Here is an 18,349-nt window from a genome sequence, read left to right as displayed (position 1 = left end):
GGAAAAAAGTGTCGAATAAATGATTCTACACATGTTGGGTAGAATCCTCTGTTCTGCTCTTGCTCCTCTGTTCTTCTTGTCTCTTCTTACTCAGCGCAACTCTCTTCTCTTTTCTTTCTAGGGGCCGAGGTGGATAGCCTATCCTTTCCGGCAGCCTGTGTTCTTACCTCTCTTGGCTGTAACTTCTTATTGTATCATTCTTCCTTTTAATAGAATTAGTCTTTACTGAGAAAAAAAAATGATATAGATTACCTGTTCTCCTAAATGTTAATTTATAACTAAAATTTATAATAGTAACCGTATTACCCGATTATTATTTAAAATTATGTAATTATTTTATTAATACTTATAACTTATTGTCAACCCCCTTAAAATTATATAACTATTTTATTAATACTTATAACTTATTGTCAACCCTCTTAAAACTTTATTTTGATAGAATATTATCTCTTAACAACTATTTTTATTAAGAGCTTATTCTTATCCCCCTTATTAATTTGTTCAACTATATATCACTATTATTTGTGCTCCTAACAAACAATTTATAACTAAACTTATAATATTAAATAGAATTTATAGCTAATTTAGAATATCAAATAATTTATAAGTAGATTTAAAATATTAAATAATTCCTTTCTAACTTTTTAGAATATCAAATAATTTATAAGTAGATTTAAAATATTAAATAATTCCTTTCTAACTTTTTAAGGTTTCTAGTTACCTGTTTAACTAATCTCCAATGGCTAGTTTACATCGACTCACCCTTGGCAATGATGCATCCTTACTATTTATTCCTGAAGATGGTATGATTTTTTCACCTTTTTCTCATGATGAAACACAATAGTTGGTTCGAAACGTGGACCAAATCTTAAAAATGTGATTAATCTGAAAACGTTTATCTAATCAAATCTCTCTTTTGTAATTAAATTTAATTAATAAATAAAAAATACATTATTTTTATTTTTATTTAATAAATAAATTAAAACTAAAAACAAATTATAAACTTACGCTTATGATATTTATAAAATAATTATAATTGTTTTAAAAAAAATACTAATTAGAAAAAACTAATACTTTTTTTTTTTTTTTAATAATTTCACAAGTTTTAATTTAATGAAGTAAGGTATATATATTATAGTATACTCAAAATTATATATGTATATTTAAAAAAAAATAATTTTTTAAATTATTATATTAAAAAAAATTGGTTACTTACATTTTTTGTGAATAGAAGTCTGGAAAAAGTGAGACTTCATTTTCCGCCTGGGAAGCTAAACTAGTATACTAGTAGAGATTCAAAATTTTCACATTACTTATAACTAAGGAAACCATTCTATCATTTAAACTAGAAAGATAACTAATCAAAATACATGGCCAATGATTAACCATCATTGTCAAAAAAATTTCATTACTAAAATTGTAAAATAAATTATAAATTTGTAAATTGGCTCGCTTGATCATCTCAAGTGTGGGAGAGTCCACCTAGATTGGTCGAGGAGATTCACTGTTTTCATCAAAGGGGGTGAAGGTGATCTATACTTTCTTTTTGGCCAAGACAAAGACTAATGTCTATATTTTCAATTTTCTCCGACATTTTTGCGGATCAAGTTTTCATATTGTGTGTCAGATCGTTCAATGAAGACTCTTCCAATAAGAGTTTTGATGTGCCAATATAAATTGACCCCCTGTGTGTAAGAGGTTTGTGAAGACTTGGTAGAAGTCTCTATTTCAAGAGTCCATGCCTAGTCTCTCTTTCAATATGAGGGTCAAGAATAAACCTACATTATTGTCAGCCCTCTTCTTCCACTTTTGCTATGGTACACCTGATCACTTCAAGGATTATATATACATAAATAGCCATGGCTTTTCTTGTTGCAGATTAAGCCTCAGTGTGCGAGGAGGAAGGTGGAAGGGTGTCTTGGCCTGTAGAGGGGCTAGACCTACCCCTTCTGTCATCTCTACAACCCAAGGATAATCAACATCTTCCCTTCAGGGATAGGTAAAGGAGATTCAAGGTAGAGACAAATAGTGTAAATCAAAATTCAAGTGAAAAGGAGGGAGGTAAATAACAGACTTAGGTGACCAAGTGATCTACTAGAGGAAAAAACTGAGCAACAAGGGGGTTCAAGCGTTGAAAATAAGGGAAGGAATGACGGAGGGAGATTAGAAGTAGAGGAGATGTTGAAGAAGATTAGAATAGGAGGAAGGGAAATGGAATTGGAAAAATGAAAAGACCTGAAAATGCTGATAAACTCAGATACTGACATGAAAGCCATATACCTAAGAAGTAAAACTTGAAATTTAGGGTTGAAAATGAGAAACTCACAATGAAACCAACAAGAACTAAGGTTACCTTGAGATTAGAGTACCAAATTTTTCCACGTCCATACCTTGCACTAACAGAGTTGAAATCACAAAATTCCATTGAAAATCCATAGACTTGAATTGTGTCTAATAATAAGGACATCATTGCAAGAGGAGGCTCTTTTAGCTGGGTTCCTAAAGCATGACGACCATCAGGAACAAATAACCCAGAAATTCCAAATGAAACACCATAAAAAGCAATAAGAAGAAAGAGTGAGCAGACCACTGTAAACTAAATTGCTTATGGGCAACCTTCCATGTTGTATCTTCCACAAGACAAGAGACCAATCTAAACTAAGTCTTCTCATCCTTAGCTTCCCATGCCATCTCTTTCCATAAATCTGTCAATTTCCCATAGATTCTACGACAATCATGCTCAAGGCAAGTTTGAATGTCATCTCCTTGTATGGTTGTACTTCTAAAGCATCTAACCAAGATCAAATAATCATGAATCGATGTTGACACAGCCTGGCTTCTTGTTCCACCACTTGAACGTGTTGTCAATTATATGCATTACACCATTTCGGTGACGTACAATGTTCCTCTTGCTGACTCACATTACTAAGGGACATTGATATTGTTGACTCACATTACTACGATGGAGCACATATTCCACATCTAGGCACCGTGGGGGACTAAATTGTAATTTCAAAATTATATAATATTGTTATTTATAATATTTAATACTATTCATATTTTTACGAAAATATTTTTATAATAATAATAATAATAATTATTATTATTATTATCATTAATTAAAATTAATTTTAATTTATCACTTTTTAAAGATAATAATAATAATAAGATAAAACAAAATATGTTAATTGAGTTTATTTAGGGTGGTTGAAAGAAATGATTATTATTCTTCTTGTCTATATTCAAATCCCATAAATAAAAAGCTTTGTCTATAAGTGAGACTTTTTGAAAAGTTTTCTAGTTTATTTTCTGATCTAATTTGCCTACAATTTGGTGGGATTCATTGAAATCATAAATTTGAGGGGTGAACTCTTCACAATCAAAAGGCACCAAGGGTTTTTGAGCCACAATTTTTTTTCTCATAAGTCTAAAAAGTCTCACATATAGACAACTCCTAAATAAAATGATAAACTTTGTTGTAATAACTTCCAACTTTATTTATTAATTTCAAAAAATAATTTTATATAAGATATAAAAATACTTCTTATTAAAAAAATCACATATTATTAAAAATAATAATATTAAAAAACTATTTGACAAAACCCAAAATCATCATAGAAATATATCATTGTTATATAATATGTAAATTTATCAGTATATTATATTTATTTTTTTCTAAAGATTCTAAAAGGAATTGAAAAATAAATAAATTTAAATATATTAAATATAAATCTTAGTCGTACATTCATACCTCCCTTCAACCTCGTTTTCACTTTGCATGACCATAGTTTCTTCTCAGAGTTCCTCTTCTTCTTCTTCAATAGATGTAACCTCTTCTTCAATAGATGCAAGCATGAGTAGCTCTTCCCTTTGCATGGTAAGTGTTGTTAGAATGGTAGTGGTTAATATTCACCTAAAGGGGTCGGCTCAACCATGGAACCCGACTTCAAGAGTGTCAAGAGAATTAAACCCGTGACCTCTCAATAACAAAGGCGCTTTGTCCATGAGGTCTTGGATAGACGGTGATCAAGTGCTCTATTAAGACACTCCTTGATGTGAAGTCACAGGTTCAATTCCCCGCCCTGATAGGGGTGATATATTGGACATGATGAAGATATAGTCCCGCCAAGCTTACAAAAAAAAACAAAGGTGATTTAATCACTAGGACTCAACCAATTGAACTAACCCTTGGGACTAACACTTTATTTCTTTAATCTCTTTATATATTTAATTTAAAAATCAATCTTATCTTGGGTAATATGTTTGTATGAACCATGATATTTTTTCTTTAAATGGTAATATGGGTAAAACCTATTTTAAGAAGGTTGAGCATTCTTGTATTTTAGTTTAGAGGCTACTTCATAAAAAAATTTGAAGTGAAAGATTTTGTAACTCAAGTGGATTTTTATAGGATTAATGGTTTTGTTTGTTATTTTAATGGCCTTCGGTTTCATTTACTAGATTTATATAAATGAATTTTGGAATGTGTTGTAGCTCTCAGAGACAACCTTGGATTGCTTACATGACCAGTTCCTCAACAAATCTATATTTATGTGTCTCAAATGATTTACAAGAAACTAGAGACATCACTTCTGTGTTGCAGATACATATATTTATAGGAAATGGGTTGGTTCATTTATCCAAAGAAATAAGACATGGATTTCTGTTACTTCTTCACAGGTTTAGATCTCATAAATATGCATAAAAATAATGGAGGTTGAGTATTTCAAGGGCTTATAGCTTAATAAGCTTTTGCAGGGAATATGAGAGAGGACAAAGAGAAGGAGAAACCCATCACATAGAGCATAAGGCTTCAAGACTTCTACACTTAACACATAGAGCTTGAGGCATTAAGGATTTCTATACTTATTTGAGCTACAAGCAGAAATAATGGATGAAGGAGGAGATGAATGTTATGATTCATGTGTTGCAGATTTAAAGATATGATTTCAATAGTCCACACAAGTATATGCATCAATAATATCGAGACTAGTGAATCTGTGATATAATTACAGGCACTTGCATTGACATATCAATACAAATAAATCTATGAGGAAGCTTGAAATATTTCTAGTAGCTATAATTGCATGAATACAGAGAAGAAATTTGAACACAAAATGGGTTTTAATAGAGGGAACACATATTGTAATTCTTGAAGCGGGAATCACCACCATTCCCTTGATATTCTGAAAAATTTGTGTTACAAAGAGATACAATTTGAAAATAGCATGTAGTTTTTCAATAGAATTTCTGAACCTTTTCTAAGTCTTGCTTTCCCCTATTTATCTGGAGGGGAGAAAGAACATTAATTACAACAAAATATCTCTAGTCTAGACTCAGCTGTCGGGTCAATTTGTTGTCTCAGTCATAAATGGCTCCGTGGCCCAAAATATTACATAATTAAATGCCTCAGGAAAGGAGGCACATTACAGTACAACAAATAAATACCCATAAGATGCAAAATATACAAAGATCTCATTGCCCATCCTGTGATCATCTCTACTCTAGGAATTGTTTTACTTAAGGCATGGCTTCCTGCATTGCTTCACCAACATCTGTCTTTTCTGCCTTTATTTCCTTTGGAGATGGCTCCTTGACGTGTGTCACATTGGGCTTCTTTTGTATAAGCCCATCCCGTGCTCTGAATGCACCACCTTTTCTTCTTAAAACCATAGCTGCCGACCCATCACGCCCATTAAACCTCTGTCTTGCACTATTAGTGTCTTGATGTAGTGTAACAGTAAAGTCTCGTAGTTGCAGGTTTTTTACCTCTAAAATAGACAAAACGAGAACTTTTTTATTTCCCCCTTAGCCCCTCTTTATTATAGCCCCTTGTGTGACTCTCCTCATATGATCGGGGGCTGGAACCAAGGACTTAGCCCTTTGGGTGCTAAGGCTTTAAATCACTACTCGGGGACCTTTTCCTTTGTAACTTGAAATGCCTTTGATAGCCCCTTCCATCGCATTGGCTAATATCCCAGACGCGAAGACTTTATCAAATAGATCGCAATAACTTATCACATCTAGGGTCCTTTTTCTTTGTTACTCGGAATCTCGCATCCTGACGCTGAATGCACTTTTCCTTTAGTTTCTCCCCTAGGCAGCTATGAAAGCCGATATGCAGGATGATGTCATCGTTTCCATGTGTCACCTTGTGAGTGGTGACACATGTCACCCAGAAATATGCCTATAGGACCTCTAAAAACGTTGAAACTACATGACACGTGTCCACCCGTATTGGCACGTTAGTGTCTGTATTGCCACGTCACTGATGATGTCAGCTGCCATGTCATCTCTGGGACTAATCATATGCCGCCACGTGGCCCCTGGACGAGAGAGAAAAAGACCTGCTTGATCCTGTTTTCGCATGCATTTCCTTTGTTAATGAATTTTGGCCCTCCTTGACAACTTTGCATTAAATCACAAGATAGGTGTTTTTCCATGTTTATAGTGGTGACCTCGTCAATCGTCGATAATGCGGGATTGCGGAATTTCCCATCGTCGATATGTCATACTGCCACGTGGAGGAGAGAGAATGAGGTCGTCAGGCCTTGTTTTTTTTTGTGAAATTCCTTTGTTAATGCTTCTCAGCCTCCCTCGGCGATGTAACACTATATCGCAAAATCGGTGGTTTGCGAGTCTTTTAAAGTTAGAACCTCGTTGATCCGTTGATCACTGATATTGCAAGATTGCGGGACTGCGATATCGTCGTTTGACACCGTGAATCACCGATAATATTAAGTTTGTGCCCTTGGACCTCGTCGATAGCCGATATGCGGATATACTGTGACACTTTAGGACTGTGGGATGCCTGATATGCGAGAGTGTGGGATTTACCATATTCTGCCACATGGAGGAGAGAGAAGGGGTCGACTCGACCTTTTTTTCATGGAATCCCTTTTTCAAATGAAATCGGTCCTCCCCAACAATTTAAAACTACATCGGAAATTCCCCCCCGCAATTACTTAAGGATGACCCATCAGGTCTTGTGGGGACCATGCATGACTACGGGGTTGCGGGATGCAGGGTTTGCCTGCCACCGATCACCAATTTGCGAGATTTGCAGGATGCAGGATATGGTCGATATGCTCGATAAGCTGATGAAGTCCCAGAGCCCAATGATAAGCTCTTTTCTTTCATTTCAAGGCAACAGAACTTCTGATATTCGATAGGCCATATCTTATGATCCAGAAGTCCATTTTGGGACTTCTATATACCGTTGAAAATCTCTTTTCAGGCATTATGAAATGAGAAGGGTATGATTTAGCCCTGACATCTTCTTTGGTCTGGGAAGGCGAATTAAAAATTATTGATGATAGGCAACCTTGACCAAATTAAACCCACAATGCAGTGAATGACAACATTGGTTCCAACTAGGGACAGTGCCTTGTTGGCAAGGTGCTGAGAACCTGCAGACTAGTAGATTTCCTTCCATTGGACATGGAGTCATTTCTAAAAACTGGAAAATTAACTGAACAACTACAAACTGACTAAATGATTGTAAGATTCACTAACTAACTGGCTTACATAGTAGAAAACTTTTTAATAAAAATAAAAATTTTAGACAACACATCACCAAAGTCTTAGGGCCTTCTCCTCGAGCTTCAAACTTGAATGACAATTGTCCATACCTACTGAAAATATAATTACTAGGTGATCTCTTCTTTCCAATGCAGCCAATTAAGCAACTGGCTACTTGACTGAGTTCTTCTCATATCTCTTATGAGCAAGTAGAAGAAGAAAGGGAGTGGCAACTCAAGATTGCACTGATTCTAAAAACCAACCTTCCAATGATACCATCTCCACATCAGGGAACTGGGCCTCATTCCATTGTTCTCTAGAATTTCAGTAATTAAAACCAACATGTGCCTCATAAAATCTTCAAACAAAATATTTAATATGTGTCCCCAACTTGGTAATTGATGCTCAACTCTTTTAATCTCCTCCATGAACCTTCTAATCGAGTTACTGAGCTCCTTACCTTCTTATATAAATCATCTGGTCTGCTTAATAATCATCTTGGAGCCTCCAAGCACAGACGAGCATTCGACATTCACATTCCTTGTTGCCTGTAGCCCAAGTATCACCGCTTCATGTTCTGCCATGTTGTTGGTTGCCTCAAGCTCTAGCTCAGATAATTTGTCAAAGTATAATTTACACACTTACTTTTCATTTGTATGTTGGTGGTATAATTGCCTTGTTAGGTGTACTGATGCTTTCTCTAAGATGACCTCCTATTCTTCTAGGAATAGACATGAGAGGTCCCTATCCTTCCCACACACTGGGCATTTTTTTGAGCCTTTAGCTGGGGTCACAGTTTTCACAAACCTGGATTCTCTATACAACGTCCGTTGCTCACCTACAAAAGTGGGAATGGTGGCGTAAGTCATATCTAGCTTGATAGATCCACCCACCTTGGAACCCCAAGATCTGGATAAGAGCATTCCAAAACGAGGAGGTATATGAGCCACCACTATATCCATTGCCACACTTTTCACCGAGATCTAAGCTAGGTTCACGACTAGGTCCTTTATCATCCCTAAACACTTGAATATATCAGAGTCGAAGGAGTACATGTCCTTGTATGGTCTGGTGATCTCCAAGCCCAGTTGTTCCATTATTGCTAGTGGCATGAGGTTGTGTGAAGCTCCAAAGTTCAACATGCAGTTGTGTAATAAAATATCATGGACCACCAAAGTCACATAAAAAGGCATAGTAGAAGGGTCCAACTCTTCCACATGTGGCCCGAAAACAACCATGGGCCTCTCCTCTTGGAAGTTCAAAATATCCTGGGTTGGTGCTGAGGGGATTGGATGCATGAATTGAGAGACTTGGGCTTTGTAATTAGGCTGCTTTATAAGCTCAGTCAGAGGAACATAAATTTTTACATTTTCCAGTTCCTTCTAGAGATTGAATGTGGGTTGGGCCTTTTCTATATCTCCTGGCTTTATTCTTTCTCCCTTCCCGCTGGCAGTTTTAGGCAGAATAGGTGCCTCCTTTTCTGTGTGTCCCTTAGGACCATTGCTTTCCTTATCTGTAGAGACTCCTATCTTGGGTGGGTCAGGATGGAGCTTACCTTTCCCTTTGTCTGGTGCGGGAGGAGCAACTTGGGGAGCACTTCCTTCTTGTTTCTCTGGTTCTCTTGACCTCTTCTTTGAAGATATTAGATTATACTTATGTTGGGGTTGTGTTTGCATGAACTCTACAAACTGTTTGCAATAATAATCCATATCTTCCTCATCTACTGTTGCTTCTCTATGATGACTGGCCTCCTGGTGAGCCATATTCTCATGTTCTTCCTCGGCAAAAGAAAAATATATATTTCCCTGCATCTCCTGTGTATCCGACAATTGTTCGTTGGGACCATCTTCCAAGTATAAGGGATGAGGGATCTGATCAAGTTGTTCCTTTCTTTCCCTTGGAAGTAGTTGCAGTGGAGGCCTTCTATATTGTGGGTTATATCCTCGGTTGTTGACTTGAGCATTATGTCTGGAGAGGTTCTTGTTCTCAATTTCAAGATTTCCAACCTTTTGTGATAAACTCTTGATGAGTTTTTCCAGATCGTCCCACTTCAGGTCTGATGATTCTCTATCTTGACCAGAGGAGGATGCCTCTTCTTTCCCTCTTTTGGGTTCAGTAGGTTCTTTCTTTACCCTTGACTTTGCTATCGAGGCCAGATTTGCTTCTACTTCGAGAGCATCGATTTGAAGTTGGTCCAAAGTGAGAGACTTCCTTTCTCTCAGGGTAAAACCAATGTCAGACTCAAAGGCTCCCAAGAAAACCACACGAGCTGCAACTGGAGGAGGCTTTATGTTAGCTGGCAGGTTATTGTACTTCTTATTGAATCTTTTGATAAATTCTAAAGTATCCTCCTTCGGTATTTTTCTTATGGCATTAAACTCAGTGAGGAGGTACTCATGATTCCTCTTTTCTCCCCATTTTTGTGTAAAAGAGTTTTCAAGTTCCTCCCAAGTGGTGATGGAGGCATTGGTTAGGGTTTTGAACAAAGTTCTAGCCTCTCCATCAAGGGAATGTACAAAAAGTCTCATGACTACATCTAGTTGTTCCACATTCAAGTTCTCAACAAAGGCACAAAAGGTTTCTATGTGTCTCTGTGTTGTGTTTTCATATTCCCCATTGAATCTAGGTAGAAGCTTAAGGTAATATTAGGGCATGACACTTAAGGGATCAGGTAGATCAAGAGGTGCATACTTATTTATCAAAAAGCATGGAAGAGACATCTAGATTAGTGGAGGGGGTTTAATTTGCTTGAGGAATTGGGGTCAAGACCACAGTGTTTGGAGGGAAAAGAGGGTATGTCAGGGCCTTACAAATAGGTCCTTACTAATGAGCAGTAGTAGACTGAGAACTGGATGAGGGAACTTCAAAGGCTAGTGAGTTGGTAGCACAGTCAGGCGGAGTTTGCTCTTTCCATATTTTCTTGGAAAATAATTTTTCAGGGTCAGATACAAATGGGGCTTTCTGTTGGGATGTATCGGAGCGAGTATGAGGCCTTTTAAAAGCCATGGTTATGAATGATAATGAGGGAGGTGTGGAGTGTCCAAGGTGATATGAATGCAATCAGAATAGAATTCAATCACCTACACGAAGGGTGCTTAATTTTTCATATCTCGGGGGAAAAATGCTTCAATAAGCTCCCCTGGCGCCAAAAGATGTTGTAGCTCCTAGAGACAACCTTGGATTGCTTACAAGACTAGTGCCTGGGAACATCTAGATTTGTGTGTCTGAAATGATTTACAGGAAACTGGAGACATCACTTCTGTGCTATAGATACATATATAGGACATGGGTTGGTTCATTTATCCAAAGAAGTAAAACGTGGATTTTTGGTACTTCTTCACATGTTCAAATCTCAAAAATATGCATAAAAATAATGGAGGTCGAGTATTTCAAGAGCTTACAACTTAATAAGATTTTGAAGGACATATGAGAGAGGACAAAGAGAAGGAGCAACCCATCACATAGATCATAAGCTTCAAGACTTCTACACTTAACACATAGAGCTTGAGGCATTAAGGATTTCTATACTTATTTGAGTTATAGGCAGAAATAATAGATGAAGGAGGAGATGAATGCTCTTATTCATGTGTTGCAGATTTAAAGATATGATTTCAATAGTCCACACAGGCATATGCATCAACAATATTGATACAAGTCAATCTGTGATATAATTACAGGCACTTGCATTGACATATCAATACAAATAAATCTACGAGGAAGATTGAAATATTTCTAGAAGCTATAATTGCATGAATACATAGAAGAAATTTGAACACAAAATTAGTTTTAATAGAGGGAACACATACTGTAATTCTTGAAGAGGGAATCACCACCATTCCCTTGATATTTTGAAAAATCTGTGTTACAAAGAGATACAGTCTGAAAATAGCATGTAGTTTTTTCTATAGAATTTTTGAACCTTTTCTAAGTTTTGCTTTCCCTTATTTATCTGGAGAGGGGAGCAAGAACATTCATTACAACAAAATATCTCTAGTCTAGACTCAATTGTTGGGTCGACTAGTTGTCTCAGTCATAAATGGCTCTGTGGCCCAAAATATTACAGAATTAAATGCCTCAGGAAAGGAGGCACGTTATAGTACAACAAATACATAACCATAAGATGCAAAATATACAAAGATCTCTTTGCCCATCTTGTGATTATCTCTGTTGCAAGAGTTGTTCTACTTAAGGCATGGCTTCTTGCACTGCTTCACCAACCTGTGTCATTTTTGCCTTTATTTCCTTTGGCACTGGCTCCCAGACTCGTGTCACAGTGGGCTTCTTCTAGATTAGCCCATCCTATGCTATGAATGCACCACCTATTCTTCTTAAAAACATAGCTTCTGACCCATCAAACCCATTAAACTTATGTCCTAGACTATCTGATCTGAATATTGGGCATACTTGTTAATGCTATGCAAGCTCTCTCATCAGTATTAAAAAAAACATGTGTTTAGGATCATCTCAAATTAACCAAAATGTGAGGAATTATGTGTCAATTTTGAGTGTCTTTTATGAGAAATACATGAGGTTAATTAGCTGTTTAAAACACATATACAAGTAAATTGTAGAGAAGTAAAACACAACAAACTCATTACACAAAGCTGAGAAAGGAGTTCACCCCTCCTGGGCTACATCTCCTTGGACCTGTTTCAATCGCTAGGCCCTCTTTGGATTAATGGTAAATTATCTGATTACATGCACCTACAGTGCTCCAATGGCTTTGCAACTTGCTCCATTGGATTCAGAAGACCCAAAAACCCCAAAAATGACTTTCCAAGCTCTGCAATTGGACTTCAGTTGATCTAGGCTTGACCTCCTCTCCTGGTGGCCCTAAGCTTCCTTAAACTTCAACATAGAAAATTACGTACAAAAGTAACTTTCTACCTTTGCAACCTATTCCATTATTCTCAAAACATCCAAATCATCTAGCAATGACTCTTTCTGAGCCAAAATTGGTCGAAATTTGAAAAAGTTATGGTCTCTTCAGTTTTCCCTAGGAAAACTCCACCAAATCTGGAGAAACTCTAGTTAACCCAGCCAAATTTGGAGTAGTGCCGGATTTAGCGGACCTACCAAAACCCCCGCCAACTGTCACTAGAACCCTCAGTGTTCAATGTTGGTCACATGGCAGCCATGGAACTAGGTCTAGTCCCCTTGGGATGGCCCCTTACCTCCAAACTGTCAACGCATAACATTTAAATATTAATGAAAATCTATAAGGTTAAGTTCGATGGCTGTGGCATAGCGGTGGAGCGTGGGGCTTGCGTGGGTGAGGTCACAGGTTTGATTCCTTGACCTTACAAATAATTTTGCATGACCTTTGAGAGGGCATGTGGTGACCTCTGGGCTTGCCATGTGTTAGCCTCTCATTGGTCCACCTCATATGCCCTAAACCAATAATATTTCGACAATTGTCAAAATACGATTGTTGGAATATTCTTTTTGCTGACTGGGCTGTACGGATGCCTAGTCAGCATCCCAGTCAGCTTGTGCCTAAAATTTGCCTATTTGATAAAATGATCAGAACACAATATTTTTCTCATACAAACTTTGTTTTGAGTGAAACGAGTTGCGTTGGATCCTATCACTGAGACGAATGCGTTAGTTCAAGTTTTGAGCGATTATGAGCACTTTTATTTTGGAGCAAATTTTTGCCCCTAATCCATATTCCTATCACTATCAGTGTCTTGATTTAGTGTAACAACGAAGTCTCTCAACCACGGGATTTTTACCTCTAAAACAGGCGAAATAGGCACTTTTTTATTTCCCCCTTAGCCCCTTTTTATTATAGCCCCTTGTGTGACTCTCCTCATATCACCGGGGGCTAGAACCAGGGGCTTAGCCCTTTGGGTGCTAAGGATTTCAACCGCTGCTCGAGGGCCTTTTCCTTTGTAACTTGAAATGCCTTTGATAGCCTGTTCAACCACATTGGCCGATATCCTGGATGCGAAGACCTTATCAAATAGATTGCAATAACTTATCGCATCTGAGGTCCTTTTTCTTTGTTACTCAGAATCCCGCATCCTGGCACTCAATGAACTTTTCCTTAAGTTTCTCCCCTAGGCAGTTGCAATCGCTGATACACGAGATGACGTCATCGTTTCCACGTCTCACCCTGTGAGTGGTGACACGTGTCACACAGAAATGCGCTTATTGGACCTCTAAAAAGTCGAAACGGCTTGACACTTGTCCACCCGTACTGCCACGTCAGTGTCTATACTGCTATGTCGCTGATGAAATCAGGTGCCATGTTAGCTCTGAGGACCAATCATATGCCGCCACGTGCCCCCCTCGAGGAGAGAGAAAAAGGTCTGCCGACCCTATTTTCGCATACATTTCCTTTGTTAATGAATTTTGGCCCTCCTCAACAACTTTGCACTAAATCACAAGATAGGCGTTTTTCCATGGTTTTGAGTGGTGACCGTGCCGATCACCGATAATGCACGATTGCAGGATTTCTCATCGCTGATATGATGTACCTCCATGTGGAGGAGTGAGAAGGAGGTCATCGGGCCTTGGTTTTTTTTGTGAAATTCCTTTGTTAACGATTCTCGGCCTCCCCCGACGATGTAACACTATATCGCAAAATCGGCGGTTCACGAGTATTTTAAGATTAGAACCTCGTTGATCCGCCAATCATCAATATCGCGGGACTGCGATATCACCGTTCGGCACTGTGAACCACTGATAACCTTAAGTCTTTGCCTCGGGACCCCGTCGATAGCCGATAGCCGATATGCGGGATATACTATGAAGCTGTGAGACTGTGGGGTGCGAGACTGTGAGATGCATCATATGCGGGAGTGCGGGATTTACCATATTCTGCCACGTGGAGGAGAGAGAAGGGGGTGGCTCAACCTTTGTTTTTCATGGAATCCATTTGTTAAATGAAATTGGCTCTCCTCGATGGTTTAACACTACATCGGTGATTTCCCCCCACAATTCCTTAAGGATGACCCATCAGGTCTTGCAGGGGCCATGCAAGACTGTGGGATGCGAGGTTTGCATGCCACCGATTGCCGATTTGCGAGATTTGTAGGATGTGGAATATGGCCGATATGCCTGATAAGCAGATGAATTCCCGGGGCCTGCTAATAAGCTCTTTTCTTTCATTTCAAGGCAACAGAACTCCTGATCTTCAACAGGCCATATCTTCTGATCCAGAAGTCCATTTCGGGACTTCTATATAAAGTTGGAAAGATATTTTCGGGAACTATTCAATGGGGAGGGTCCGATTTATCTTTAACATATTTTGTGGCATGGGAAGGTGACTTCAAACTTCACTGCTCTTGGGAAACCTTGACCAACTGAAACCCACAATATAGTGAGTGACAACAGAATGCTTAAAACTTTAACTAAAAAATGAGGTTTTCATTTTTTTCTTATGCAAAGAAATTCTTAATTATTGAATTTAATCTTTCTAAAGAAAATGATTTGATTTTAAACTCGGGATTGGAGTTTTTGGGAACCTATGAGTTATGTATGAAATATTGGACTCCCCCTTTTGACCCTTTGGAAATTTTTCTTTCCTCAACTCCTGTGTGAGTTAGACTTCCAAATGTACCCTTACAATTTTTGGGATTTAGATTCTCTGCAGACCATTCAAGAAGCCCTTAGAAAATACTATCATAAAATTCATAGAATGAAGAAATGAGTCACTATATATGTCCACATATGTGTAGAAATGGACTCCAACAAATAGTTTTTATCGTAAATAATTTTGAAAGGTGAAACCTACTCCTAGATGCAAAATCTTGATTATGAACGTGTTTCTTTCCATTATAGAACTTGCCTTGAAACAAGGCATTTAGCAGCGAATTGTCAAAAAGTGTCATGGAAAATTAAGAAGCATTAATAAAAACCAACCTAGTGGATTGGAGCTTAAGAAGAACATCAATTGATTACAAAAAAGAACCACTTGGAATGGACCCTCCAATGGAAGAGTCAAAATTAGAAGTAGAGGAACCCAATGACACATTAATAAACTCAAAGAAATCTAGAGATACTCCCTAAAAATAAAATCTCCATATCAGTAAGGATCCAATAAACTCAAAGCAATCTAGGGATAGTCCCTAAAAATAAAATCTCCATATCAGTAAGGATCCAATAAACTCAAAGCAATCTAGGGATACTCCCTCAAAATAAAATCTCCATATCAGTAAGGATCCACTCAAAAAGGTTTGGTCTAAGAGGAACCTACTTTTTACTTAGATTTGATTCACTGTGTAAAGCTCCCTAAAGTAGGCAAATTAGGTTGAAGAATATACAAGAAAAATTGGAACCCAAATCAAAACAAATTGAAAATGACAAGAATAGCAAGAACCTCATCCAAGACAAAGAAAACCTAGATAAAAATAAAGACAAAAAATCCTCTCTAATAACATGTCGAGTGCTAACTAAAAGTTGGGCTCATAATCCTACTTATTCAAGTAGTATTTTTTTGCTTTATTATGTCTGAAATTTACCCATGTAAGAAATATCAATATGAAGACACACATATTTTATATATTTAACAAATAAGGAGCTTGTAGTTTTGTTTGAAATCCAAAGCTAAGAATTTTTGTAATTTGGCCATGAGCCTTATCTACTTTTTTTTACTAATACAATATTTATTGTTATTATTATTATTTTTGGTCTTGGTATATGTGTGTGTTTGTGTGTGAAGTTAAGTTTAAGTAGACCTTAATATCATATAATTTCTTTTATAAACTCAATAACGACTGAATACAAGGACATTGAGTGTTTTTGGAATTGAACAATGTAAAATAAGAACATTTTTCAGAATAAGAATAATATTAAAAATGTTAAAAATGTTATTAGATTAATTTTTAAGGATAAACTATTGTGTCACAAGAATTTAAAGGAAAACAAATTAAAGTAACATATTATGAGGTGTTAACCCATATCTTCAAAATAAAAAATATTATAAAGAAGAAAATAAACATTGTTAAATAACAACGAATTCCCATAAGTTGTATAGTATATCCCAAAATCCCTTTGGGATGAAGGAATCTCTCATCTTTATGACACCAAGAAAGTTAAAGATAATGAACACTTTCTCTTTCATTATCTATCATATATTTACAGTGCACATTCTCTTAGATTGTCTATCATATACTCACAAATATAAACGTCAAAACCCTCATACTTTATGAAATAATTTATATCTCTTGAAAGTGCTTCTGCTCTCCATATCTCTATAAAATTGATTTAAACCTAAAATATAAAGAAACCAACTAATCTACTTAAAAATAAATATAGATTTGAAATAGTAATACCAAAACCCTTAAAAAAATCCAATTCACGGCCATTAATACAATTTCACAATATGCGAGTCTTTGATCACGTACAGCTCGACCGGGGTCTTCAGGGAAACAACCACCACATAAATCCTTCCAAGGAGAGACAAAAAAATGTCGTATACAGGATAAGGGACTCCATCACCATATTGACTTTGACGATCAACTTTCCCTGCACCTTCCAAATCAACCATTGCCTTTGACAATTTAAAAAAAAACTCCTGCCGAAAATGTCAACTAACTTTGCACACAGCCAAAAGTCTTATAAATGTCCAACAAACTTTGCACAAAATGCTGAGTCTGAAAGATATTCATTTCAATTATATCCAACAAACTTTGCACAAAGCGCTGAATCTGAGAGCTTGCATTTTAATCGCTTCTAGAAAATGGCAATGAACAGCAGAAATCAAGAAGCTGAGTATACAGAAATGAGCGTTTTGGATCGAATCCGGATCCATCTACTCGCGGACTCCAACGGCCAGGATTTCGAATCCTCGTTCTACCGCCACGCAAGCCGAAAGGAAACGATATGAGCTTTCCTCATCTGGTTTTTTCCGCACGGCTTTAATTGAATAGAGATATTTTTTTTTTTCCGGTCAATTGACTGTTATATAAATATATTTGTTAGTCATATAATAATTTTTTTATTAAAAATATTCAAAACATTATTATTTTTAAATACTTATTATTAAATTAAATATATTTTAAAATACCACATAAATAACTAAAATTCACTCTAAATCCACTCCACCGTCATTTCATTAATATATACGTTGATCGCTAAATTGGCATGTATAGTTAATTCCAATTCCAAATTTTTTGACCAGCTACGACCAACAATCAAGGTAGAGGCAAAAATAGTTTGTATACTTTGTCCTTTACATAGTTCATTGTTTTGCGTGCTCATCTTATGGCGTTTGCCTATCATAGTTTTAATGAAAAAAATACTCATAAATAAACTTCATTTTACTAATCAATTTAATGTAGCTTGAATTCTTCCCTTGTAAATTTTAAATGTGAAACATATGTTTTTCCAAAGCATGAGCCTTGTTTGTTTTATTTATTTATTTATTTGAAGTTGTTTTGGATTATTTGAAGTTTGTTTTGTCCGAGAAGCCTGGCTCTTTTCCATAATTTTACTTAAAAATAATTTTTTTTATGATATTTAAGAGAATTATTTATTTTAATATATTTTAAATATATATAAATGATAAATTTAATTTGGAAGGTTTTTAAATTTAAAAATCAATGTAAAATATCTCGATCGGGATGCGAGATTGTTGGAGGCTCGTTTGGGTTTAATTGACATGACAAAACTTTTAATGTTTTGGAATGGTGGATGATATTCCCCACGCCCTCACACGCGTATTCACTGTGATAATATGCACCATCGTAGATCTTTGCAGATCCATGACATGCAATTTGGTAATCCTTGGCGCCTACAGGTAGTGGGAGCGAAGGTGGAGTTAAGACCACATATCCGATGTATAAACTTCGGTCCTCAGCTTCTTAAGGTGCATAAGTTT

The sequence above is a fragment of the Pinus tabuliformis genome, chromosome J (assembly GCF_031772625.1).
Source record: "Pinus tabuliformis cultivar Carrire ecotype Pingquan chromosome J, CPIR1, whole genome shotgun sequence".
Lineage (NCBI taxonomy): Eukaryota > Viridiplantae > Streptophyta > Pinopsida > Pinales > Pinaceae > Pinus > Pinus tabuliformis.
Note: the sequence above shows the minus strand (reverse complement) of the source record.